Source organism: Apium graveolens, chromosome 11 (assembly GCF_009905375.1).
Source record: "Apium graveolens cultivar Ventura chromosome 11, ASM990537v1, whole genome shotgun sequence".
NCBI lineage: Eukaryota > Viridiplantae > Streptophyta > Magnoliopsida > Apiales > Apiaceae > Apium > Apium graveolens.
This window is the reverse complement of record NC_133657.1, coordinates 122,997,498-123,023,273: the sequence shown is the minus strand read 5'-3', so window position 1 is coordinate 123,023,273 and position 25,776 is coordinate 122,997,498. Positions and strand designations below refer to the sequence as shown.

The window sequence follows — 25,776 nt, the reverse complement described above, 5'->3', positions numbered from 1 at the left end:
CCAAAAACAAATTAAAGGAGAGTAAAGGATAGCTCCATGCAAAACAACCGAAATTTGGTCAAAGATGAGATGCAATTTTATATTTTAACAGCTTTATGAAGATATAATCATAAACTGACTTCTTTATCAAGATTCTAGGCATACAACCTCTATGCATAAAGCAGAAAAGCAACTGCTAGATAATATTGTGAAGAAAGCATGTCAAGTACCTTATGCCTTACAAAGTAGTCCACAAGAAATAATTAGATGTCCAGGATACTTAAACCCACAACCATGAAGGTGTCTCCCTTCTTGTAAATATAACAGTCCAGTTTTAAATATGAGTGTCAACTATCAATATTGTACGTGAAAATTGAACTACGTAAAAATAATACAAAAGTACCAATAATCTCATCATTTTCTGTAGAGAAGGATGCAATAGCTAAAATAATATAAAAAACTGTCAACGAATAATTCAAGTTACAATTGATAATTCAACTACGTATAAATAATTGAGTGATAGAAACTATTTTCTCTAGCTCTTCAATCAGGGCCAAGACTGTTTTATCTAAACCCCGATAGCGGCTGATAATTGCTATAATATCAATACATGGTATGTCAGCGAGAGCACATCATGATACAAGAGTAAAATGTCGGCACTGTACAACGCATTTTCCGCCGAGTGAACTAGCAGATTAAATTTAGAAACATGTGCAACATGGTTCTACCTATCCAATAGTTTGCGAACTGTTAATAACTCCAATATCAACATTCTAAAACTATCACCACACCATAAATGATCAATTGCAATACTGAAAAAGTGTTGCCATTTGGGTAAAAAATGTTACCTTATGGTGAATTGCAACACTTTTGGGCATTGCTATTTTGGTCGTTCCATTAATTGTCAAGGGCAACACTTTGTCAAATCTACTGCAATACTGAGTAAAGTATTGCCCTAGTGTTGCAATGCAACACTTTTTCTATCTACGAAAACACAATGAATGTATTGCCAAATTACCTAGAAATAGGTATGTCCATATTTTTTCTGCAACACTTTTGACAATAGCAACACATTTTTTGTATTTGTTTTATTTTTGTCAGTACATTATATGAAATTTTAGCAACAATTTTATTATTATGAAAAATCTGCAAAAAAACACTTAAATTAAACTTATAATAATGTGATAGCAAAATACTCCTTGAATGTTTCACATGTAAGAACATCCTACAATACATCGCATCTACAACCAGATTGTACCTTGACTTACATAAAATCATAAACCGAAAATGCTAGTCATATACCAGCTTAACAAAATTCTACGAACCGATCTAAGTTAAGTTCAAGTCATAAGCCAACTTAATTAATAACAATCTGTAAAATCTGCAACGACGTCATGCCTTCCCCATCCTTAATCCACAGATCACATACCAAAATATAATTACATTATTAATGATGGCCATACTTCAAAAATAACATAATTATTTTATATCAGGATGGAACTTCAAGTAGCACCTATATGAGTGCCTTGATCAGTACTTGTGCATATTGTTAATGGAGTCCCATTTTCGTCTTCGCTGGAAGTATCGTCGATGTCCCCAATGTTAACATTAAGTAGGATTAACTTTTCCCAACCTTTTCATCACTCGTGCTAGATTTTCTTGCACATTCTGATTTAATTTTTCCTTTATTTCATCTGCAACCTATTTTCTTATCTTTGTTGTCAGCTGCTGCGCATAAGCGTCTGAAGAAGTATTTCTTAACCTTGCAGTTTTGGAATATCTTCCAACCAACCAAGAAGGTTCATGAGAGTCATCATCTTGAAATACAGTTTCTTCATTATTGATCAATGCAGTGGCAGACTTATACTCACGTCCTTCTTTTCGTTTGCGTGTTCTTATGAAAATATCATTCTTTGTAGGTGAATAATCTTCCAGATCAGGCCTATCGAGTTTCTGTAAGGGAATTGTTGAGCTAGATATTAGATAGTTGAAAACAAACAAAAAAGGAATATGATTTACTACTACATAAATGGTCTTTACCAACACTCGAAAAGGATGTTGTGTTAGATATATTTGATAATGTCATGACTAATATTATTTGTGTTTAATTTTCAGATCTTACTTAACAGGACAAATTAGTATTTAACTGGAAATCAGTACTTATACTGAAGTCAGAACTTAAGATATCAGAGCTTAAGTCATCAGAACTTAAGTTATCAGGAGATATTTATCAGGAGATAATATCAGGACTTAAGGAGACTTTCAGATAAGGAAGGCGGTTGATTGAAAGGAAAGAAGATCAAGAGAAACGCAAGAAGAGATATGCATGAAGAAGGAATTATATGAAGAATAGAATACTTGGAAGAAAAGATAACTAGTTGATATATTTTAGGAAGCAGAATTATATTCCATATCAATTAGAATTTATCTTGTAACTGTGTAGTATATAAACACAGACATAGCGTTTACACTATATGTGTTATCATAATCAAAGTTATTATTTATTGTAACCCTAGCAGCTCTCGTGATAATTTGTTCATCACTGAGAGAGGACAGTTTCATATTGTAACAGAGTTTATTGTGTTAAATAAAATCTGTTTTCTGTTACTTATGTTCTTATATTCGATTTGATTGTGATAAACACTGTATTCAACCCCCTTCTACAGTGTGTGTGACCTAAAAAGTGGTATCAGAGCTGATCTGTTAACACACAAACAGTTTAAGATCCAAAAACAATCATGTCTGAAGAAGAACAAACTCCAACCAAGCCCACCAAAACTGAAGAACCTCCAAAGACTCAAATCCATAATCGATATGAGACTATTAGAGTTCCCATACTGAAACCATCTGAATATCCCATATGGAAGGTGAGGATGTCTATGTTTCTGGAAGCTACAGATCCAGAATACCTTGACAGAATCAATAAAGGACCACACAAGCCAACCAAACTCTCTGTTGTAGTTGTAGGTGAACCAGCAAAATCTGTACCAAAGGAGAAGAGTCATTACACTGCTGAAGATATCTCATCGATTGCTAAGAATGCTAAGGTACGACACTTGCTGCATAGTACCATTGATAATGTCATGTCAAATAGGGTAATTAACTGAAAGACTGCAAAGGAGATATGGGATGCCTTGGAGACAAGATGCCAGGGAACTGATTCAATTAAGAAGAACAGGAAGACTATACTCACTCAAGAGTATGAGCACTTTGACTCAAAACCTGATGAGTCATTGACCGGTTTATATGACAGATTTGTCAAACTCTTGAATGATTTATCACTAGTTAACAAGGAATATGATCTTGAAGATTCAAATCTTAAATTCCTGTTAGCTCTTCCTGAAAGTTGGGATTTGAAGGCCACTGATAAGTGGCATTTTATACCACTTAGAACGTCTTATAATAGCTTAAATTGGTGTCTTGAAATCAAGTATTTTATGTATTTGATATTTTTTTCTAGTGTTTGTGCATTTCAGGGTATTAGTTGCATTTCGGGGGAGAATTTATCAATAATCAGTCTTGGCATGTGTCTAGCATTGCAAGAGGGAAGAGAGGAGCAGATTACAGCGAAGAAACGGAGCAAACAGACAAAAATTCCAGAAAGGGTCTGAGCGCCCGCTCAGCTATGCTGAGCGGCCACGCAGGAAGCCGAGCGCCCGCTCAGCTATGCTAAGCGGCCGCGCAGGGTCGAGAATTTAGAATATTTATTTTAGACTCCTACTTCTGTTTGGATTTCAACTTCTATGTAATCTGAGTTTTATGGGACTCCTATATAAGTTGATTTCAGAGACGTTTCACGTGTGTTGGATCGTTGTATTAATCAAGGAGCGAAGGAGATAAGGAAGAAGACCGTTTTAGCACACCGCAACGAAGAGGAAGCATATTTTCTTGTGATTCTTTGTTTCGTTGTAACGTTGGATGCTAGTTTTCTTTACTTAGAACCTATTTACTTTTGTGACGTAATCTGGTTTAATATAAGTAGTTTTAGTTATTATTCTCGTGTGTTATTATCATGTTTTCATATGAACCCATGATGACGATGAGTGCTATCATGGGCTAATCGTGATCATGGGGTCGTAACGGATTTACTATGGAATTCTTTAGTTAGTTGTTTAATACCTTAGTGTGTGATGATTGTATGATATCTAGTATTGGTTGTGCGTATTCGTCTTATGTGCGTCGCGAACATATAAGATAGGGTGTTAATCTCTTGTGAAGCGACGATGGATCTCGAGATTTAGAACTTGCCATGCTAGCATAGGTTCATGTCAAAGTATGCATGATTAGTGGGTAACTCTAACCGTTTTATTCACCCTGTGTAATCAAAAGGAATAACTTGTTCTTAAATCATTATGTTGTCAATTTCTGTAGATATATAGGGACTCAACATAATTGATGCCTATTCAACTTCTATTTTAATTGTGGGTGTTTGGTAGAATGGTATTAGTACAATGAAAGTTGGCTTTTATCAGTTTCGTGTTATTCGATTAATATCATCACTGTTGCATGCTAAGGGTAAGAACAATAGCTATTGAAGGAAGTAGTAATGAAGTTGTGATCTGATGAGTGTTTTAATATTGTTAATTCAAGTGTTAATTAAGTGCTTAATTCTAGTAGTTAATTGTAGTTAATAATTAGTTAATCAAATCTAAGTGTTATTGTCTTAACATTGAGAAGTAATCATACATTGGTGAGTGAGTTTAATTGAACATAATTAGTCTGAGTCTCTGTGGGAACGAACTAGAAAGTATTCTATATACTTGCGAACGCGTATACTTGCGTGAATATTAGCGCGTGATTTTGCCCTAACAAGTTTTTGGCGCCGCTGCCGGGGACTCGGCGTATTTATTTAGTTTATGTACTTACCATCATTGGTCATTAGGACTCAGTGATTAAGACGTGTTACTTATTATTTTCGGTTGTGTTTCATGTACTTTAGCGAGCGTTTATGCAAACTCGTTCTCGTACTCGCAAGAGGACTTTAGATACAGCTGAGGAGACAGACGAAGTTCTTGATATTCCGGAGAAGATAGATTTTGAAGATTCGGATTCAGGAAGTGAGCATAAAGAACCAGTAATCATGGGTGATCGTATTGTTCCGGCCGATCCAGCTCTTATGGACTTTTCTCGTCCTAAAATTGATGACATTCAGTCAAGCATTCTTCATCCGGCTATCCAAGCTAACAACTTTGAAATCAAGCCGGGCACTATTCAGATGGTGCAGAACTCTGTTTCTTTCGGAGGAGCTGTGACTGAAGACCCCAACATGTATATAAGGAATTTTGTCGAGATCTGCAGTACTTTCAAATATAATGATATGACTGATGAGGCTATCAAGCTGAGGCTTTTCTCATTCTCACTGAGGGATAAAGCTAAGGACTGGTTACATTCTGAACCAGCTGGGTCCATCACTACTTGGCAAGATCTTGCGCAAAAGTTTCTGGTGAAGTTTTATCCAATGGCAAAGACTGCTGCTCTGAGGAGTGCTCTTACTCAGTTTGCGCAGCAACCTATAGAATCTATGTGCGAAGCTTGGGAGCGCTACAAGGAAATATTGAGAAAGTGTCCACATCATGGAATGCCCGATTGGATGGTGATCACTGGTTTCTATAATGGTTTAGGGGCCCAATCTCGGCCCATGCTCGATGCAGCAGCTAGAGGCGCCTTGTGGGCCAAAAGCTATACTGAGGCTTATAATCTTATTGAGACTATGGCTGCAAATGAGCATCAAAACCCAACTGAGAGGACGATGCCTGGGAAGGTATCAGGTATTCTGGAAGTCGATGCAGCCACCGCTATTGCAGCGCAGCTCCAAGCGCTGTCTATGAAGGTTTATTCTCTAGCTACCTATGGAGTCAATCAAATAGCTATGGTCTGTGAGATTTGTGCAGGTTCTCATGCTACGGATCAGTGTTCTCTTGTTAACGAATCTGTTTAGTATGTGAACAATTATCAGCGACAACAGCAGCCTGTGCCAGTTACTTATCATCCTAACAATAGAAATCATCCAAATTTCAGCTGGGGTAATAATCAGAATGCTATTCAGCCACCATATCAGCAAGGTGTGAGTAAACAGTTCAATCCACCTGGATTTCAGCAACCACAACAGTATGCTCAAAGGCAATCATATCCTCCACAGGGAGGTGCAGCTGCACCCACTAGTGCAGATTTTGAGGAACTTAAGTTGTTGTGCAAGAGTCAGGCGGTGTCGATCAAGACCTTGGAAAATCAAATCGGTCAAATAGCCAATGCAGTGCTCAATCGTCAACCTGGCACACTTCCCAGTGACACGGAAGTGCCAGGCAGGAAGGAAGCCAAAGAGCAAGTCAAGGCTATTACCTTAAGGTCTGGGAAGGTTGATGATGCTGAAAAGGCAAAATAAGGAGAAGTTGAAGTTGGAGATGAAGAAGCTAAGCAAAAGGAGAAAGCGGCGGAACCAAGGAAGACTACTGTTGAACACACTCTGCCTGAGGGTAATACAGGGGAGAAACAGCTCTATCCTCCACCACCTTTCCCTAAGAGATTGCAACAACAAAAGCTGGATAAGCAGTTTGGTAAGTTTCTGGAGGTGTTCAAGAAACTTCGCATCAATATACCTTTCGCTGAGGCTCTGGAGAAAATGCCTAGTTATGCAAAGTTTATGAAGAGTATTCTTTCAAGGAAGGTGAAACTGGATGACCTTGAGACCGTTGCTCTAACGGAAGAATGCAGTGCTGTGCTGCAACAAAAGTTACCTCCAAAGCTTAAAGATCCAGGTAGCTACACCATTCCTTGCACTATTGGCAAGTTGTCGTTTGACAAGTGCCTTTGCGAGTTGGGAGCAAGCATCAATCTGATGTCGTTGTCGATCTTTAAAAAGTTGGATTTTCCTGTTCCAAAACCCACCTACATGTCTCTACAATTGGTTGATCGTTCTATTACTTACCAAGGGGCATAGTGGAGGATGTGCTAGTCAAGGTGGATAAGCTCTTATTTCCTGCATACTTTGTTATTCTGGATTTCGAGGAAGATAAGAAGATTCCCATAATCTTGGGAAGACCTTTCTTGGCTACTGGCCGTACCTTGATAGATGTGCAGAAAGGTGAACTTACTATGCGGGTGCAGGATCGGGATGTGACCTTCAATGTATTCAAAGCAATGAAATTCCCTACAGAAGATGAGGAGTGCTTAAAAGTGGATTTGATTGATTCTGCGGTTACTTCCGAACTCGATCATATGCTAATGTCTGATGCATTAGAGAAGGCCTTAGTGGGGGATTTTGACAGTGATGATGAGGATGGCAATGAGCAATTACAATATCTTAATGCTTCTCCCTGGAGGCGAAAGCTGGACATTCCCTTTGAATCTCTTGGTACTTCTGACCTCAAAAATGCTGAAGGAAAGCTCAAACCATCAATTGAGGAAGCACCCACCTTGGAGCTTAAGCCATTGCCTGAACACTTGAGGTTTGCTTTTTTAGGTGATGCATCTACATTACCTGTTATTATTGCATCTGACCTTTCAGGTAGTGAGGAGGACAAACTCTTACGGATTTTGAGAGAATTCAAATCGGCTATTGGATGGACCATAGCAGACATCAAGGGGATCAGCCCTTCATATTACATGCATAAGATTCTGCTAGAGGAGGGTAGTAAGCCAACTGTTGAGCAACAGCACAGACTTAATCCTATCATAAAAGAGGTGGTGAAGAAAGAAATTCTGAAGTGGCTGGATGCAGGAATCATTTATCCTATTTCTGACAGTTCTTAGGTGAGCCCCATGCAATGTGTGCCTAAGAAATGAGGTATTACTGTGGTAGCAAATGAAAAGAACGAGCTCATCCCCACTCGAACAGTCACAGGATGGAGAGTATGCATGGACTACCGAAAGTTGAATAAGGCCACGAGGAAGGATCACTTCCCTCTTCCGTTTATTGATCAGATGCTTGACAGGTTGGCTGGTCATTAGTATTATTGTCTTCTGGATGGCTACTCGGGGTATAATCAGATTTGTATTGCACCAGAGGATCAAGAAAATACTACCTTCACTTGTCCATTTGGCACATTTGCTTTTCGCAGAGTTTCGTTTTGGTTATGTGGCGCACCGGCCACATTTCAGAGATGTATGATGGTTATATTCTCTGACATGATTGGAAATAATATCGAGGTGTTCATGGACGACTTCTCCATCTTTGGACATTCGTATGATGAATGTTTGAATAATCTTCGTGATGTGCTCAAAAGGTGTGGAAACTAATCTGGTGCTCAATTGGGAAAAATATCATTTTATGGTGCGTGAAGGCATTATTCTTAGGCATAAGGTCTCTAGAAAGGGTCTTGAGGTGGGCAAAGCCAAGGTGGGGGTCATTGAAAATCTTCCATCACCTATTTCTGTGAATGGAATCCGTAGTTTTCTTGGTCATGCGGGTTTTTATCGGCATTTCATCAAGGACTTTTCGAAGATATCTAAGCCGCTGTGCAACCTGCTTGAGAAGGATATGCCTTTCAAATTTGATGATGACTGCTTAACGGCATTCGAGACTCTTAAGAAGAGTTTGATCACTGCACCAGTTATTACAGCACCGGATTGGACAGAGCCTTTTGAGATGATGTGTGATGCGAGTGATTATGCAGTAGGCGCAGTTCTTGGGAAGAGCAAGAATAATCTCTTTCATGTGGTTTACTATGCTAGCAAGACCTTAAATGGGGCCCAAATGAACTACACCACTACTGAGAAGGAGCTTTTGGCTATAGTCTTTGGTTTCGAAAATTATTGATCTTATCTACTTGGGACAAAAGTGACAGTATTCACTGATCATGCAGTCATTCGCTATTTGGTTTCCAAGAAGGATTCGAAGCCGAGACTCATTCGTTGGGTGCTTTTACTACAGGAATTTGAGTTAGAGATCAAGGATCAAAAAGGTACTGAGAATCAAGTAGCTGACCATCTCTCTAGATTGGAGAATCCCGAGTCTACTTCACATGATAAGACATTGATCAACGAATCTTTTCCGGATGAGCAGTTGTTCGCAGTTCAGGAGGAAGAGCCATGATTCGCAAATATTGTGAATTATCTTGTCAGCAATATAATGCCTTCTAATTTGACCACAGCTCAAAAGAAGAAGTTTCTGCATGAGGTGAAGTGGTATATGTGGGATGAACCGTATTTGTTTAGACATGGAGCTGACCAGATCATCAGGAGATGTATCCCATTCTGTGAGACGGAGGGGATATTACGAGACTGCCACTCCACAGTTTATGGAGGACACTATGGTAGTGAGAAGACGACAGCTCGTATTTTGCAAGCAGGTTTTTTCTGGCCTACTTTGTTTAAGGATGCTCATCAGATTGTCTTAAGGTGTGATCGTTGCCAAAGAGTGGGATATTTGACGAAAAGGGATGAGCTGTCATTAAATGTGATGCTTGAAGTCGAGGTCTTTGATGTTTGGGGAATCGTTTTCATGGGGCCTTTTGTCTCGTTTTGCAACAATCAGTACATATCGCTGGCAGTCGATTATGTCTCAAAATGGGTAGAAGTCAAAGCTCTACCGATAAATGATGCAAAGGCAGTGTTGAATTTTCTTCATAAGCAGATTTTCACAAGGTTTGGAACGCCACGAGTAATCATAAGTGATGAAGGGTCGCATTTCTGCAACCGTAAGTTCACTTCTATGATGCAGCTTTATAATGTGAATCATCGAGTTGCTACTGCCTATCATCCGCAAACAAATGGTCAAGCGGAAGTGTCTAACAGGGAGATCAAGCGCATTCTAGAGAAGGTTGTTTGTCCGTCAAGGAAGGATTGGTCTTTAAAGCTCGATGAAGCTGTTTGGGCTTACAGAACAACATACAAAACTCCACTTGGGATGTCCCCGTTTCAACTTGTGTATGGTAAGGGATGTCATTTACCTGCGGAGCTTGAGCATAAGGCCTATTGGGCATTGAAGAAGTTGAACCTGGATCTAGATGCAGCTGAAAAGAAGCGAATGCTTCAGCTTAATGAACTTGATAAATTTCGACTCCAAGCATACGAGAACAACAAAATGTACAAGGAAAAGGTGAAAAGGTGGAACGATAGGAAGCTACACCCTAAGTTATTCGTGCCGGGGCAACAAGTCCTCTTATTCAACTCGCATCTCTGACTTTTTCTTGGGAAGTTGAAATCAAGGTGGTCTGGACCTTTTATTGTCAAAACTGTGTTTCCACATGGAGCGGTGGAGATTTTTGAGAATGATTCGGACCAAGCATTCAAGGTTAATGGTCAGCGTTTGAAGCACTACTATGGGGACACGGCAAACCGAAAAGTGGTTAGTGCCGTTTTATTGTCAACTTAAGGAAGGTACGCAATGTCAAGCTAATGACGAAAAAGAAGCGCTTCGTGGGAGGCAATCCATGATTTGTTGTTACAGGAACCTTTAGAAGTTTATAACCTATCCAAAACCACAAAAAATTCAGAAAAACGGGGCCTGAAAAATTTTTTCCAGTAGGCTCCTGAGCGCCCGCTCAGCTCTGCTGAGCGACCGCTCAGGGGTCGGCTGGGAGAAAAAAATTTAAGTTCCATAAAAATCCAAATAATCAGAAAAAAAAAACACAGCCCATAAACCTATGACCTATTCCCCATTATCCCATGATTTTAACCCTTAATCACACTCCTAATCAAATTCTACCCTAATCCATACCCTATATATACATACACCCATCCCCTATATCTCCCATACACTTTCTACACTTCAACTCTCTCCCAAACACAAAAACACAATTCTCAAGCACTTTTATTCAGATTCGATGGCACCAAAGAGAGCAAGGACTATTGATAGCAGCAGCACTGTCCCTACTGCTGATTCTTCGAGAGGTACTGCTGCGAGGCCTCGTTTGAATGATAGGGCTGCGGGGGAGGAGTACACTAGGCTTTTGGGGAAGCCGATTCTAAAGGAGAGGGGATTTTTACCATCGGGGAGGGATGGTGAGTTGTTGCCTATGATTGTTGAGAAGGGGTGGATAGCTTTTTGTGAGTCGCCTGAAGCAGTGCCGATGAGGCCTTGGAGCTGACATCCAGTGGCCAGTTTTTGGTGAGGAGTCTGCATATCCGCCTCCTGATACACCACCCACTGAGGGTGATGATGATGATGATCTCTCCGAGTAGGTATACCCTGTGTTCCTTTCTACTACCTTCACTGGGGACAGTGAAGATTTTAAGTTTGGGGGTGGTAGTTAAGGAATATTTTGTGTGTGTGTCATATAGTTGTATATTCATGATAGTTTAGTTCATATAATTCCATAATTTTTGCCATATAGTTTTTTTTATTATTTATAGCTTTATTTGTTTATCATGTCATGTAGCTCATGCATATGTCATGATCCCTGTTGCGATGATTTGCCGACTGATTTGTGATGTTGATGCGAGTGTAGTGATAGCATTAAAGTGATGTTGAGTCATGTAGGTTGATATGTATGTTAGAAACACTTGTATTTTCACTAAGTCTTAGAGAATGCTTAAGGACTAGATTGTAGTTATGGTCTGATTGTATTCGAGGTTAATCTATTTATTATGCTTAGAATTTTATAATAGGTTCTTAGTGATAAAAGGCATGAAAAGAAAAAAAATGGAGTAAAAAATGGAATTCGTTGCTAAGTGTGGTTAGGCGTCAAATGGCTAGTAGCCGGCTCGTATGTTTATGCGAGTAGTCTAGGGTTGAGCAAGATGGAGCGAAACGCACTTGCTCAGAAATTTAGAAAAAAAAAAAGAAAAGAAAAAAGAAAAGAAAAAAAAGAAAAAAAAAGAGAAAGATAAAGAGTTAATGCATAATTGATCACGAATGGGCTCTTTGGTATTCGAGTTATTAAGTTCTTAGGGGACTTTGTGTCTAGTGACCTAAGGCTTTTAGAGTCTGGGATCCGTTAACCTAACGCTCGCTACATGAATACCATTGTATAAGTCTTTTGTGGACCTCACTCATTGCACGGTCAAATAAGCATTATTTTTATAAATAAAAAGCATGATTCCGTAATAAGCTCCAGGATTCTTGTGGTGTTATAAGTCACTTTATGCCTAGAATTTTTATTCTTTGTATAATCATGTGATTGCCTTGATGATAGTTGAGTCATAATAATTGATCTAGTTCCGAAGCATATCTATTAAGCATCTGCACACACCATGTTTATGGTTGTATGTTAGTTTGCATGATTTGATTGATCTTTAGTCACCTAATTGCATTTGTTGAGATGTCGTAAGTTGGTTGGTTTGGTCGTAGTAAGGGGGATCGCTGCATTTCATATAGATTGCATTCATGCATGTTTTTATATTGTTTTTGAGTCTGTGACGCTTGAGGACAAGCATCGATTTAAGTTTAGGGGTGTGATAAGTGCCATTTTATACCACTTAGAACGTCTTATAATAGCTTAAATTGGTGTCTTGAAATCAAGTATTTTGTGTATTTGATGCGTTTTTCTAGTATATGTGCATTTCAGGGTATTAGTTGCATTTCGGGGGAGAATTCATCAATAATCAGTCTTGGCATGTGTCTAACATTGCACGAGGGAAGAGAGGAGCAGATTACAGCGAAGAAAAGGAGCAAACAGACAAAAATTCTAGAAAGGGTCTGAGCGCCCGCTCAGTTATGCTGAGCGGCCGCGCAGGGTCGAGAATTCAGAATATTTATTTTAGACTCCTAGTTCTGTTTGGCTTTCAACTTCTATGTAATCTGAGTTTTATGGGACTCCTATATAAGTAGATTTCAGAGATGTTTCACGTGTGTTGGATCGTTGTATTAATCAAGGAGCGAAGGAGATAAGGAAGAAGACCGTTTTAGCACACCGCAACTAAGAGGAAGCATATTTTCTTGTGATTCTTTGTTTCGTTGTAACGTTGGATGCTAGTTTTCTTTACTTAAAACCTATTTACTCTTGTGATGTACTCTGGTTTAATATAAGTAGTTTTAGTTATTATTCTCGTGTGTTATTATCATGTTTTCATATGAACCCATGATGACGATGAGTGCTATCATGGGCTAATCATGATCATGGGGTCGTAACGGATTTACTATGGAATTCTTTAGTTAGTTGTTTAATACCTTAGTGTGTGATGATTGTATGATATCTAGTATTGTTGTGCATATTCGTCTTATGTGTGTCGCGAACATATAAGATAGGGTGTTAATCTCTTGTGACGTGACGGTGGATCTCGAGATTTAGAACTTGCCATGCTAGCATAGGTTCATGTCAGAGTATGCATGATTAGTGGGTAACTCTAACCGTTTTATTCGCCCTGTGTAATCAAAAGGAATAACTTGTTCTTAAATCATTATGTTGTCAATTTCTGTAGACATATAGGGACTCAACATAATTGATGTCTATTCAACTTTTATCTTAATTGTGGATGTTTGGTAGAATGGTATTAGTACAATAAAAGTTGGCTTTTATCAGTTTCGTGTTATTCGATTAATATCATCACTGTTGCATGCTAAGGGTAAGAACAATAGCTATTGAAGGAAGTAGTAATGAAATTGTGATCTCATGAGTGTTTTAATATTGTTAATTCAAGTATTAATTAAGTGCTTGATTCTAGTAGTTAATTGTAGTTAATAATTAGTTAATCAAATCTAAGTGTTATTGTCTTAACATTGAGAAGTAATCATACATTGGTGAGTGAGTTTAATTGAACATAATTAGTCTGAGTCTCTGTGGTAACGAACTAGAAAGTATTCTATATTACTTGCGAACGCGCATACTTGCGTGAATATTAGCGCGTGATTTCGCCCTAACAGCCACCACTATAAGAGACAACTATAATCTTGAAGAAACAACTCTTGATGAAATTTCTGGGATGCTCAAGACTCATGAACTTGAGATGGAACAAAGAAGCAAGAGGAATGGAAGAAAGTCAAGGACAGTTACTCTAAAGGCTGAGGAGGAATCCCCAAAAGCAGCTGCCTCAAGAAAAGGTAAAAGAAAAGCTCTCATCACAAAGTCTGATACTGAGTCATCAAGTTCTGATAATGATGATGAATCAGAAACTGAAAGCTTACCTGAGATGGATGCTGATGAAGAGATGATGAACCTGTGTGCTCTTATGGTGAAAGGAATCACAAGGATTGCATACAGGAAATTCAGAAAGGGAAAGAAATTTTCCAGGAAAGGTGCAAGTTCTGATAAGAAGGGTTTTAGAAAATCTGAAGGCAAAGGAGGAAAGTCTGATAGAGGAGACTACTCAAATGTCAAATGCTATAACTGTGGTGAGAAAGGCCACATATCTCCTCATTGCAAGAAAGTGAAGAGTGACAAAGGCAAGGCTCTTGTTACAAAGAAGAAAAGCTGGACAGACACTTCAGATTCTGAAAGTGAGGTGAACTATGCCTTGATGGCAAATGCTGATAGCAGTTCTGATTCTGCTGAGTTAAAGGTACCTCAAACTACTTATGCCTTTCATACTGATGATATTACTGAGTTGAGAAGATATCTTAAAACCATGTTCATTAGTTATAGAGATCAAACTTTAACATGTGAAAGATTAACTTCTGAAAATCTTGCTTATAAAAAGAGGAATGATTATTTAGAAAAAGAGTTAGTCATGTTCCATCAAACTCAGAAAGATAGAGATGATGCCTTTTATGTTAGAGATGAAGTACTTAAAATGAATGAATCTCTAAAAACTGAGTTAGAAAAGGAAAGAGAGATTATCAGGACTTGGACTAACTCTGGCAGAACAACTCAGAGTTTGTTAAGTAGTGGAAACTGGAAAGAAGGCTTAGGTTATGTAGATGATAAGAATGATAAAAGAACTGTAGAAATTGAGCCTATAGTTGTTAAACAAAAGCCAAAGGTAAATCCTGTTAAGTTTGTAATTGTAAAGTCTGATATTGATAAATCAGAAGTTAAAGAGAAATTAACTTCTGACAAACCAAAACAGGATAAGCCAACTGAAGTTAACATAGGTTTAATGACAAAGAAGCAACTTAAGCATAAGCTGAAAGATGTTAAGAATGTAAACAAGGTAAAGCTCCCTAGGAAAAATAGTAATGGAAAGGAAGGTGTGAATAAAAGTAATGATTATAAGCCTATTCCTAATGCTCCTAGAAAGAAATGTTATAACTGTGGAAATTCTAACTATCTGGCTTTTTTTTGCAGGAAAAAATAAGAACATAAACTCATTACCTTCAAAGTCAGGAGTTAAGAGTCAGTCTGTTAGATATAGGCCACAAAATCCTTGTTTTCATTGTGGTAGTTTATGGAATTCCATTTATACTTGTAAGGAATATCATTGTTTGTACTATGATTATTATCAAATAAAACCTTCTTTAAAGAAAGTTAGCATTATTCCTTCTAGTGTAAGTTCTGATGCAAAGTCTGATACTGTAAATGCTGATAAGAAAAATGTAAACATAAACTCTGATGCTAAATTTGCTGCAAATGTTAAAAAACTTAATAAGGCCAAAGGATCCAAGCAAGTATGGGTCCTTAAAACTAATCATTAGTGGTCTTTGTGATTGCAGGGCAACAGGAAAAACATACTAGTTCTGGATAGTGGATTTTCAGGACATGTGACTGGAAATAAACATACTAGTTCTGGAAATAAACATACTATCAGACTTTGTGGAGAAAGCTGGCCCAAGTGTTTCTTATGGGGATGGCAACATGGGAAAAACCTTGGGATATGGCAATATCAATCTGGGGAATGTCATTATTGAAAAAGTAGCTCTAGTCTCAGGACTTAAACATAATTTGCTGAATGTTAGTCAAATCTGTGACAGAGGTTATCATGTGTATTTCTTTGAAGAACACTGTGAAGTTGTAAGCAAATCTACAGGAAAAGTTATTCTGAAAGGATACAGGCATTGTAACATTTATGAAGCCAAGCTTTCAACAAGTACTGATGGTTCTGCAATCTATCTGTTAAGTAGAGCATCAATTAAAGAAAGCTGGAATTAGCACAAGAAACTCTCTCATTTAAATTTCAACAATATAAATGAACTAGTCAAGAAAGATCTAGTAAGAGGATTGCCAAAGTCAGTATTTGCTCCTGATGGCCTTTGTGATTCTTGTCAAAAGGCAAAACAAAGAAAATCTTCATTCAAGAGAAAAACTGAATCTTCAATTCTTGAGCCTTATCACCTACTACATGTTGATCTATTTGGTCCAGTGAATGTCATGTCTATTGCAAAGAAGAAATATGCTATGGTCATAGTGGATGAGTTCTCTAGATACACATGGGTGTATTTCTTGCACATAAAAAGTGGAATTACATCTATCTTGATTGATCATGTCAAACAACTGGATAAAGTGGTTAAAGACTCTGTGAAAATCATAAGAAGTGATAATGGCACTGAGTTCAAGAATTTGATTATGGAAGAGTTCTGCAAAGACCAAGGAATCAAGCAGGAATTCTTTGCTCCTGGAACTCCACAGCAAAATGGAGTTGTTGAAAGAAAGAATAGAACTCTCATTGAAGCTGCACGAACTATGCTTGATGAGGCAAAGTTACCAACCTATTTTTGGGCTGAAGCTGTGCAGACTGCTTGTTTTACTCAAAATGCAACACTCATTAACAAGCATGGAAAGACACCATATGAGATGGTGAAGAAAAAGAAGCCAAATCTGAAGTATTTTCATATATTTGGATGCAAGTGTTTTGTTCTTAAGACTCATCTTGAACAGCTATCCAAATTTGATCTAAAAGTTGATAAAGGAATTTTTGTTGGATATCCACTTTCCACAAAAGCCTTCAGACTCTACAATTTAAGAACAAGGGTTGTCATGGAATCTATCAATGTCTCTTTTGATGATAAGAACATTACAGGACTTGAAGATTTCAATGATCATGATCAGCTGAGATTTGAGAATGAAGTTTTAAATTCTGATACTGTAAATCCTGACAGTCTAAATCCTGACAGTCTAAATCCTGATACTGCAAACTCTGATGGATTAAATTCTGATGTTATTGAAACTGTGGTGACTACGCCAAAGGAAGATGCACCTGTGCAGGGGGAGCATACTGAAGATACAACCACATCTCAAGAAGCATCAGAACCTACAACTGGCTCTTCAAGTTCTGATTCATCAAATTCTGATGGGCCAAGTTCTGATAATTCTGGGAACTCCAATTCTGAAGGATCCAACTCAGAGAGCATAATTTCAGGGGGAACATCAGAAAATATTGATGGAGACAGCATGGATCATAGAGGAGCATCCAGTTCTAGAGAAAACCTTCCATCTGTAAGGAAGTGGACTAAAGCACATATACCCGACTTAATTATTGGAAATCCTGATGCAGGTGTCAGAACTAGAACAACTACATCAAATGAATGTCTCTATCACTCTTTTCTTTCCCAGACTGAACCGAAGAAAGTGGAAGAAGATCTTCAAGATGCTGATTGGGTGCAAGCAATGCAGGAAGAGTTAAATGAATTTGAATGAAATAAAGTCTAGACCCTAGTGCCAAGACCAAAGAACAGATCTGTAGTTGGTACAAAGTGGGTGTTCAGAAACGAAACTGATAGTGATGGCATAATTACAAGGAATAAAGCAAGGCTGGTTGCAAAAGGATATTCTCAATAGGAGGGAATTGATTATAATGAAATATTTGCACCAGTTGCTAGATTGGAAGCCATAAGGATATTTTTGGCTTATGTTGCTCACACAAAGTTTACAGTCTTTCAAATGGATGTAAAAAGTGATTTTCTTAATGGAGAATTGGAAGAAGAAGTATATGTTGAACAACCTCCAGGTTTTGTAGATTCAAAATTTCCTAATCATGTCTACAGACTTGACAAAGCACTTTATGGCCTTAAACAAGCTCCAAGAGCATGGTATGAGACATTAGCTCAGTTTCTTCTGGAAAGTGGATTTAACAGAAGGACTATTGACAAAACACTATTTTATCTTAACCATGGAAAGGACTTACTTTTGGTGCAGATATATGTTGATGATATCATTTTTGGTTCTACAAATGACAGACTTTGTAAAAGGTTTGCCAAGCTAATGCAGTCAAGATATCAAATGAGTATGATGGGAGAACTTAGCTATTTTCTGGGCCTTCAAGTCAAGCAGAATGAAGAAGGAACTTTTATTTATCAATCTAAGTACACCAGAAATTTGTTGAAGAAATTTGGAATGCAAGATTGTTCAAGTGCATCCAGTCCTATGGCCACTGCAACAAAATTGGATAAGGATACTGGTACATCAGTAGATATTAATGATTACTGTTAGGAATGTATGTGCATTAGTTTGATGATATGTTTAACAAAATACTTAAGTAGAAATTTAGTGTCTGTAGCCTCAACGGATAAGACCACTTTGGCTATCCGTTGATGGTGTAGCTTTACTTAGAAATAAGTCTAGTGTTGTAGCATATTTCAGTCTCTGTATTTAAAATGTAATTCTTGGAAGTTGAGAGAAACTATGAGTCATGTTGACTACTAGATGATATGCAGATAGGAAGGCCAATTGTAAATACTTCATGCCTTGTAATTTTGTATAAGTGAAGTGGTATCAACGGATGACTTAAAGACCTTCAACGGATGAGAAGCTAAGCCTCAACGGATGTCTCTAAAGCTTCAACGGATAAAGTCATCAACGGATAACATCCTTCAACGGATGAATGCATCAACGGATGAAAGCTTCAACGGATAACATCCTTCAACGGATGAGTGCATCAACGGATGAAAGCTTCAACGGATGTTCTGATGATTAGCCGTTGATAAGGGGTAGTTGTACCTACAAACAGAGGCACATGGGTTGATAGAGACAACTGAGATGTGGTAGCCGAATTTCAGGAACAACAGAAAAAGCAGCCGTTCTTCTTTAGTACAAAGATGCAATAGTCAACAAAGTACTGGAGTGAACAGGAAAAGAAGCAAGTGAAGATCTCATTTTATTACTGTATTTTATATTGTTCTTCACTTGTACACTTGGTAATATATAAACCAAGTAGAAGCTAGTAATTAGAAGCAAGATTTTTCCAGAGCTGTTTAGAAAAATATTGAGAGAAAATTCATCTAGTTTGTACTAGGATGCAGCTGTGATCAACATTGTTTAATCACAGATTTTCTAAAATACCATCTCTGGTGGAACAACAAATCCACCAGAAAAGTTTTTAAGGTCTGTTGTGTTCTTTACATTTGTGCTTGAATATATATCTGTCTGTATTAGCTTAAAGCAATTCACACACTTGTTCTTCTTGAACACACAACTTTCATAAACTGCTCAAAACTTGAAAAAGTTTTGAGATTTACATTCAACCCCCCTTCTGTAAATCTCATTGTTAGTCCACTAGGAATAACAATTGGTATCAGAGCAGGCTCTTGACATACAAAGAGTTTAAAGATCTTGGAATCTAACAAAGATGAGTAAGAAGGATATTGGAGTAAAAATCCCAGTTCTTGACAAAGACAGTTATCACCATTGGAAGGTGAAAATGCACCTTCATCTACTCTCACAAGATGAAGGTTATGTAAACTGCATTGAGAATGGTCCTCACATTCCCCACAAAGTAGCAACAGTTGCTACAGCCACAGTTGCTGTGGGTCAATCCATTCCAAAACCTAGAGCAGAATGGACAATGGAAGACACAGAAGAAGTCCACAAGGATAAGAAGGCTATGAACATTTTGTTTAATGGTCTTAACATGGATATGTTTGATAATGTGATAAATTGCACAACTGCCAAAGAGGTTTGGGACACAGTTCAACTACTGTGTGAAGGTACAGAACAAGTGAAAGAAAACAAAATGCAGCTTCTCATTCAACAGTATGAATACTTTCATTTTGAAGAAAATGAATCTTTAAATGAAACATTCAATAGGTTCCAAAAGCTGTTGAATGGACTGAAGCTGTATGGAAGAGTGTACCAGGTGAAGGATTCAAATCTTAAATTTTTAAGATCCTTGCCAAAGGAATGGAAACCCATGACTGTCTCCTTAAGAAACTCTCAAGATTATAAGGACTTCACTCTTGAAAGATTGTATGGAATCTTGAAGACTTATGAACTAGAGCTGGAACAGGATGAGGTATTGGAGAAGGGGAGAAAGAAAGGAAGTTCAGTTGCATTGGTAGCTGAAGATGAGAGGAAATGCAGACAAGAAACTGCGAGATCTACATCAAACTCCAAAGATGGTATAAGAAATCAGGAATCAAGCAAAGGGAAAGAGCAAGTTGCTGAAAATGAAGACAACTCCAGCCAAGATGACTCAGATGGTATTGATGAGCATCTTGCATTTCTGTCCAGAAGATTTGCAAAGATGAAATTCAAGAAAAACACTAGAGCCACTAAACCTCACAAAAACACTGTGGACAAATCCAAGTTCAAGTGTTTCAATTGTGGTATAAGTGGACACTTTGCAGGTGAGTGCAGAAAGCCAACTTCTGAAAAGAAGAAATTTGAACAAGTAGATTACAAAAAGAAATATTTTGATCTACTCAAGCAAAAGGAGAGGGCTTTCATTACTCAAGAAAGGGACTGGGCAGCTAATGGAGATGAAGAGGATGAAGATGTGGAGTATGTCAACCTTGCTCTCATGGCTGATTCTGAAGAAAATGAAGTTAGTTCATCAAGCAATCAGGTAATCACTACTGACTTAACACAGCTTACTAAAGAAGAGTGCAATGATGCTTTTAATGACATGTCTACTGAATTGTACCATTTACGTGTGTCTCTTAAATCTCTTGCTAAAGAAAATAGTAGGATTAGAGAGAACAATCTGTTTTTAAGTAATAGAAATGCTTTGTTAGAAGATAAGATGATTGACCTAGAGAAAACAAAGTTGCATTGTATATCTGTTGAAAATGAACTAGCTGAATCTGTTAAGAAAGTAGAAATACTTTCCAATCAATTAGAGAAAGAGCAAGAGGTGATTAAAGCCTGGAAGACATCTAGGGATGTAAGTGCTCAAATTGCTAAGGTCCAAGGAATTGAATCATTCTGTGAAACTGCCTGGGATAAAAATAAAAAGAAACTGGAATTAATTGATGGGCTGTCAACGGATGTGGAATCAACGGATGATGAAAGTTATCCGTTGAAGGAAGAAAAGGAGCATCCGTTGAAGGTTCCTCAATCAAAACAGGCAGATGTTTCTAAAAGAGAGAATCTAAAGAAACTCAACAAAAAGTTTGGTTCAACTTCAAAGAACTTTGTCAAAGAAGAAGCAAGCACATCCAAAGATGTCAGTAAGGTGAATGTAGGGCACATGACCTTAGAACAGTTAAATAATAGGCTCAAGATGGTTGAGGATAAAAAGGAATCTAAAAGAAAATCCAACAGAAATGGGAAGGTAGGAGTTAATAAACACAACAATTACACACCTGATAGGTATGCTCCTAGAAAAAGCTATGTGCATTGTAGTAGTGTTAATCATCTATCTGCTAATTGTAAATCCATTAAGAAGACTCCCATAACTGTACCCTCTTCTATGCCTAATATGTCTGCATCACCTCTGCATGCTATGCCTGTTATGTCTCAACAAAATCCTTATGCACATTTTGTAAACATGCCATATTTTAACAATCCTTATCTTGCTGCATTTAGTATGCCTCAAATGCCATACAATATGCCCATGTGGAATAACATGTTTGCACAATCAATGCCTAATAATTTTACAAATGTGCTAAATGATTCTGTGACTAACCCTACACCTCAACCAACTACATCTAAGACCAAGGTTGACTCAAACTTACCTAAGTCTAAAGATGCAGGAGGAATGAAGTCTAGGAGAAAGGCTAACAAGAATGGACCCAAGGAAACTTGGGTACCAAAATCAAATTGATTGATTTTATGGTGTGCAGGGAAATGGAAGAAATCTATGGTACTTGGACAGTGGTTGTTCAAGACACATGACAGGAGATTTCTCCCTGCTCACAGAGTTCAAGGAGAGAGCTGGCCCTAGCATAACCTTTGGAGATGACAGCAAAGGGTTTACTATGGGATATGGCTTGATTTCAACAAGGAATGTCATCATTAATGAAGTTGCATTAGTTGATGGTCTCAAGCACAATTTACTGAGCATCAGTCAACTATGTGATAGAGGGAATACAGTTTCCTTCAATTCTGAAGCCTGTGTTGTCACTAGTAAGAAAGACAACAAAGTGGTTCTAACTGGAGTTAGAAAAGGAAATGTGTACATAGCTGACTTCAACTCTACAGATGCAGAATCCATTACTTGTCTCTTCAGCAAAGCAAGCACAGTTGAAAGTTGGCTATGGCACAAGAAGCTATCTCACTTGAATTTCAAGACAATGAATGATCTAGTCAAAAAGGACTTAGTTAGAGGAATCCCTCTAGTTGAATTCTCAAGGGATGGTTTGTGTGATGCTTGTCAGAAAGGCAAACAAAGGAAAGCATCATTCAAAAAGAAGCTTGAAACAACAATTGATGAACCATTACAGCTGCTACATATGGATTTGTTTGGACCAGTCAATGTATTGTCTATTGCAAGAAAAAGATTTTGCTTAGTGATTGTTGATGATTTCTCAAAGTTCTCATGGGTCTATTTTCTTGGATCAAAGGATGAAGCAAGTGAAATCATTATCAATCACATCAGGCAAGTCAACAATCATCCTGACTTGAAGGTTAGAAATATCAGGAGTGACAATGGAACTGAGTTCAAGAATTTGACATTAAGGCTGTTCTGTGAAGAAAATGGAATCATGCATGAGTTCTCAGCTCCAAGAACACCTCAGCAAAATGGGGTTGTTGAAAGAAAGAACAGATCTTTAATTGAAGCTGCCAGAACAATGCTTGAAGAATCAAAGTTACCAACATATTTCTGGGCTGAAGCTGTCAATTGTGCCTGCTTCACTCAGAATATTTCTTTGATCAATCAAGCTAAAGGCATGACTCCTTATCAGTTGTTCAAGAGAAGAAAACCAACTCTAAACTTTCTTCATGTCTTTGGATGTAAATGCTTTATACTGAGGAATCAATCTGACCATAAAGGGAAGTTTGATGCAAAGGCTGATGAAGGGATATTTGTTGGTTACTCAGCTGGAAAATCTTATAGGGTCTACAATCTAAGAACCAACATTGTTATGGAATCTGTGCATGTTGTGTTTGATGATAAAAAGATTGATGGACTAACAGATGAGGGACATAATGAGAGACTCAAATTTGACAACATTGAGATATATTGTGATGATAGTGAAGAGGAGACTGATGGAGATGACACTTCAAAAGGGATTCAAAACATGCCCCTGGATAATGCACAAAATACTGCATCCGTTGATAGAGGCAATGCAGTATCCGTTGAAAGATATAGTGCATCATCCGTTGAAGTACAAAATGAAGCATCCGTTGATCATAGTTCATCAACGGATAATCGATTTACATCATCAGTTGATAGAACTCCAAGTTCCCTGCAAAGGACCAACAACTCAGGGGGAGTTTCAACTAGTCAACACTCTGTCTCACATCATGACAATACTGAGGCCACCTCATCTAGAGCACATCTTCCACCACAAAGGAAATGGACCAAGAATCATCCCTTTGAACTGATCATTGGTGATGCATCATCTAAAGTGCAAACAAGAAAAGCCACTCAAGATGAATGTCTGTATAGTAGTTTTCTGTCTCAGTAGGAACCTAAGAAAGTGGAAGAAGCTCTATTGGATCCAGATTGGATATTAGCTATGCAGGAAGAGCTGAACCAATTTGAGAGAAACCAAGTATGGAAGCTGGTACCCAAACCAAAGAACAAGAGTCCTATTGACACAAAGTGGGTATTCAGAAACAAGATGGATGAAAATGGCATTATCATAAGGAATAAAGCCAGACTGGTTGCTAAAGGCTATTCTCAGCAAGAGGGAATAGATTTTGATGAAACATATGCTCCTGTTGCAAGACTTGAAGCCATCAGAATATTTCTAGCCCATGCAGCCCATGCCAATTTCAAAGTCTATCAAATGGATGTCAAGAGTGCATTTCTAAATGGGAAATTAGAGGAAGAAGTCTATGTAAGTCAACCTCCAGGATTTGAAGATCCAAATTTTCCAGACTATGTGTATTATCTGTTGAAAGCACTCTATGGACTGAAGCAAGCACCTAGAGCCTGGTATGAAACCTTATCAAAATTTCTTTTGGAGAATCACTTCACTAGAGGTACTGTTGATAAAACTCTCTTCTTTAGGGATGTTAATGGCTCTAGTATACTTGTTCAAATTTATGTAGATGACATAATATTTGGCTCTATAGATGATAAACTTTGCAAAAAGTTTGCTAAGCTAATGCAAAGTAAATATGAAATGAGCCTAATGGGAGAACTAACCTATTTTCTTGGTTTACAAGTTAAACAAGTTAGTGATGGAATTTTCATTAGTCAAACTAAATATATTTATGATCTTTTAAAGAAGTTTGACTTAATGGAATGTTCATCTGCAAAAACTCCCATGGCCACTGCCACCAAACTTGAATTAAATAAGACTGAAAGGTCTGTGGATATTACAAGTTATAGAGGCATGGTTGGTTCACTTTTATATTTAACTGCTAGTAGACCAGATATAATGTTTGCTACATGTCTTTGTGCTAGATTCCAAGCTGATCCTAGGGAGTCTCACTTAATTGCTATCAAAAGGATTTTCAGATATCTCAAGGGTACACCAAATTTAGGTATTTGGTATCCTAGAGAATCTGGCTTTGATCTAATTGGTTATTCAGATGCAGACTATGCAGGTTGCAAAATAGATAGGAAAAGTACAACAGGCTCTTGCCAATTCCTGGGAAACAAGCTTGTATCATGGTTTAGCAAAAAGCAAAATTCAGTCTCTACTTCTACAGCTGAGGCTGAATACATTGCTGCTGGAAGTTGCTGTTCTCAAGTGTTATGGATGAGGAACCAACTCCTTGACTATGGACTTCATGTTGATAGAATTCCTATCTTTTGTGACAACACAAGTGCCATAGCCATAACAGAGAATCCTGTGCAGCACTCAAGGACCAAGCACATTGATATCAAGTACCACTTCATTAGGGAGCATGTCATGAATGGTACAGTGGAACTACATTTTGTTCCAAGTGAACAACAAATTGCTGAAATATTTACCAAGCCACTTGATGAATCAACATTCACAAGATTGGTAAGTGAGCTAGGTATGCTTAATTACTCTTAAAATTCATGTCTTTATTGCAATTTGAATTGAAGCCTGAAATATATTAGTTGCCAAGAACAAATTTGACTTTTAACATAGTTTATTCCATCAACGGATGTTCCCTATCCGTTGAAAGTCAAAATTGCTCTATCAACGGATAGTCATTATCCGTTGAAAGACAAATACATTTCTGGAATTTTTATCCGTCAACGGATAAAACTGAAGTACCTTTCAACGGATGACAATTAGCCTTATCCGTTGAAATGTCACATCAATCGATTCAGGTGTTTAACAGCCGTTGATTCTATTCTCTTAACCGTTGATACTCATACATACATCTGTATGTATTGGTTTTAAAGGTAGTTTTTAGAATACTTACAGTTTATTCTTAAACGGCTGAAATTCACTAACGCATATTTATTGATAAATCTTTCTTTTATATTTTTGTTTATTAATTTGAGAAAGCATATAAGTCCTTCTGATTGTTCATTTTTACTTTACGCTTTCTTGAAATTTCAAGCATTTACCATTTTCTCTCTGCAAAAACTTCAAGTTATTCTCTGCAATTTCTACTCACAAAAATGGCACCAGTCGTGAAGATTATGTCTCAATCTGGGTTCATCTATGAAAAGAACAATTTCATAGCTTTGGTACAAAAGAATGAAGCCCACTCAGACTATCACAAAATGATGGACTTCATCAAAAACTGTAAACTTAGCTATGCAATGCTGGAAGCCCCAACAATTTTCTGTGAA

The 25,776-nt window shown here is 37.7% G+C and overlaps 1 non-coding gene across 1 annotated transcript; it reads right to left on the bottom strand.

Moving 5' to 3' along the window:
• Positions 1 to 5,452: 5,452 nt before the first annotated feature.
• On the bottom strand, positions 5,453 to 5,559 carry LOC141699396 (small nucleolar RNA R71). Its single transcript, XR_012565863.1, has one exon. It is a non-coding gene; the product is annotated as a small nucleolar RNA R71 (small nucleolar RNA).
• Between the last annotated feature and the right edge of the window lie 20,217 nt (positions 5,560 to 25,776).